The 3,373-nt window shown below is 42.7% G+C and overlaps 1 long non-coding RNA gene across 1 annotated transcript; it reads right to left on the minus strand.

The window, feature by feature from the left end:
• Positions 1 to 1,408: 1,408 nt before the first annotated feature.
• On the minus strand, positions 1,409 to 3,066 carry LOC116537955. The gene is made up of 3 exons (XR_004263433.1): positions 2,983 to 3,066; positions 2,593 to 2,656; positions 1,409 to 1,734 (listed from the first exon to the last, which is right to left on the minus strand). It is a non-coding gene; the product is annotated as an uncharacterized LOC116537955 (long non-coding RNA).
• Positions 3,067 to 3,373: the final 307 nt, after the last annotated feature.

The raw sequence follows: 3,373 nt of genomic DNA on the forward strand, positions 1-3,373 counted from the left end.
TTTCTACAAAAAGAAAAAAAAATACAAAAATTAGCTGGGCATGGTAGTGCCTGTAATCCCAGCTATTTGGGAGGCTGAGGCAGGAGAATCGCTTGAACCCAGGTGGTGGAGGTTGCAGTGAGCCAAGGTCGCTCCATTGCACTCTAGCCTGGGAGACAGAGCAAGACTCCATCTCAAAAGAGAGAGAGAGACAGAGAGAGAGGAAATTCCTGAGGCAAAAGTAAAGGGTCTTATATGGATTGCTTTGTTTTGGTGTGAGACTGCCTCTTCAAAAAGAGGATCTTCTTTACTTTCAGAGCATTTTTTTCAAGGGTGACATGCAGTTTAAACACGTTCTCTGGTCTAGAAACTGCACACCCCTGTGGATGTGAGGAAATGGGAGGCTACCCAGGTTAAGTGACCTGACCCACATAAATAAACAGTGGGAAAGGCCATCAAAGTTTCTATTCCTGGCAAGTTGAAAAGTTAAGGTGGTCCCAAACTCTTGCTACGTCTGACATGAACCAGAGGTTGAACCTGGGACTACAGTCTGGGACTCTGTGGTCTAGTGGGGTTGAACTCAGCTCCCACCATCACCAGATAAACTTAGAAATTTTTTGCAGGCTTCGGTAGGGGTGATCCTAAAGAGTGAAATGATCCCCTAAGCCTATCTGGTGTTGGTGGGAGCTTCTCTAACAGTGTATCATCCAAACATTTGTTAGTGCTAGATGTTCTGCTTTTTGGTTTGCTTTGTACTAGATAACAAAATCACGGATGTGTGAGAGGTGTGTGTGCTTAGAGGTGGAGCTGGGTAAGAAGAGACATTTGAGGTGGGGTGCGGTGGCTCACGCCTGAATCCCAGCACTTTGGGATGCCGAGGCAGGCGGATCACCTGTGTTTAGTATACAAAATGGCGTTTTAGTTTAGTAGGAGGGATTTAAGGTTTTTGGAAAATAACATCAATTGAGGGGTAGCTGTTGGGATACTCATGATTAAAATATGATCTCTGTGCTCTGACAAGGTTGCATTTAGTCTCTTGTTTTTGGGATTTGGCGAGAGTATGATTATTATACAAAAGTATACTAAAGTTCAAGACCAGCCTGGCCAACATGGTGAAACACAATCTCAACTAAAAGTACAAAAGTTAGCCAGGCATGGTGGTGGGTGCTTGTAATCCCAGCTACTTGGGAGGCTGAGGCAGAAGAATCACTTGAACCTGGGAGGTGGAAGTTGCAGTGTGCCGAGATCTCGTCATTGCACTCCAGCCTGGCAACAAAAGTGAAACACCGTCTAAAAAAAAAAAAAAAAAAATGAAAAGACATTTTAGAAAATATTGCCACTGGGGTAATGTGCCTCTGACACAATTTAAATTCACATGGTAATTTAGCTTATATTCTCTATAAGAGCATTAAAGTTGAGTCATTATTTATTTCAATTGCAATTTCACTTCTTTATTTACTCAGAGATGATCACATATGGGCTCCCTAGCATTACTTAGCGCTAGAAAAAGAGCTCCCGAGAGTCAATCAAATTAACCACCCCTTCTGAACCATATAGAATCCAGCACACTTTGCTTCCCTCATTTGGCATTTTGGATGATGACAGTTGCAGAATTGAACTTCTGGGCATTTTGGTTTCTCCCCAGTTTAGGAGAATGCCCAGAATGCAGAAACATGAGAAGAAAGAACAAAACAAAGATGACTTTATAGGTCTCCTTTGAAGAGCTTCACATCCATCCAATTGCTTTCTCCCCTACTAAAAAAAATTACCTCAGTAATATATGCTCAGGTAAAAATATAAACAATATAGAAGTGAATTGAGCAGAAAGTGAAAGTCCTTTGCCATCCTCCAATCCCACTTCCCTCCCCAGAAGAATCTTTCCAGACCTTTTTCCTATGTGTTTATATATGTGTATGTATATAAATACACAAAAATGCACGAATGCAAGTAAGATGCACATATTTCTTTACATAAATGGGAACAGATACACTATATATGTTTTCCTATTAGTTGCTTTTTATTTGCTAATATTTCTTGGGGATCTGTCTGTACATATAGAGCTACCTTTTTTTTAATTACTACATATTATTCCATAATATATATGAATGTACATTTGTTTAAGCATTTTCCTATGAATATTCAGGTTGTGTGCACGTTGGGTTTTCTGATGTGTTTGTTTTGTTGCTATTAGAAACAGAACTCCAAATTTATTCCACCTCCTTTGAGCTGATAAAAACCAACCCTAGATATGTTTCTTCTCTCTCTATTTCTGCAGGAAAAAGAGTGCAGATGGGAATAGGAAAGGGAGAGAATGCAATCCCTTTTCTTCCTTCTGACCACCTTCTTCCCACCTCCCATCTCCCACTTCCTTCCTGTCCACAATATACAAAAAGAGAGCTCCCTCTGCTGGGAATGCCATTCTCTTCCTCCCACTCACCTGGGTAACTCCTTTCATCCTGCAAATTGCATCTCACTCTATCTCCCTGAGGTCCCCAGCTCACCACCTGGAAGTTCAAGAGCCTTCCTTCATGCTGCTTTGGCCCTCTCAGTATCCGACATCATATTAAATTACCCATCCATACACCTGCCCCTGAGCAGAGGGAAGGAACTCACTGCATATCCTTAGCACCTAGCACCTGATCAGCTGCGGCAGGAGCCCAGGGGCAAACCTGGTGGCCTGCACTGAAGGACCTCCAAGTGAATAAATCTTCACATAGCATGCACTTGGTTTAATTACCATTAAATCCATGTTGAAGCCAACAGCATTAGATGATGAATCATCTGGATAACATCGGAGCCTCAGACAAGGTGTGCAAACTAAGAACAGGATTTCAGAAACATTAAAATAACACACATCACACCAGCATGGTTTCTTCTGTGGCCTTCCCCACACTCATCAGATTGGTAGGGATCACTCTGATATTGGCACCAGGCTTCCGCTGACTGAAAAAGAGCAATACCTGTTCTGCAGGTTCTATTTTTAATTTTTATTAACATTTTTACCTGTGCCCTGCTTGATCTCTCTCAGGCAGGCTGCTCTGATAAAACCGGTTTAGTTATGTCCTTTCCCAGGTGTATTTCTGCCCAGAGAGAAGGCCCAATGCACAGAAGGGGTTGGAGAGAGATCCATCTGGAGTAGCCAGTGGGTCAGACCACAGGGCTAATCCTGAAACTAGACCAGCAGGTATGTTGGAGATCAGCTCGTCAGTACTGGAGAAAAGAGTGGCTTGGAAGAGGTGGAGCTCATGTTATGGAAAGCACAACACACAATGGTTCCCTGCTGCCACCAGCTTGCTGCTCCCTAACTCAACCTGTAGAGAAATTCTGAAGAAAACTGGCAATCAGGCAAAACTTCCCACTCTGGCTTGTACAGCTGAACTCTGATATCCACACA

This window comes from Sapajus apella, unplaced genomic scaffold, assembly GCF_009761245.1.
Source record: "Sapajus apella isolate SASKATOON/1434 unplaced genomic scaffold, GSC_monkey_1.0 scaffold4, whole genome shotgun sequence".
NCBI lineage: Eukaryota > Metazoa > Chordata > Mammalia > Primates > Cebidae > Sapajus > Sapajus apella.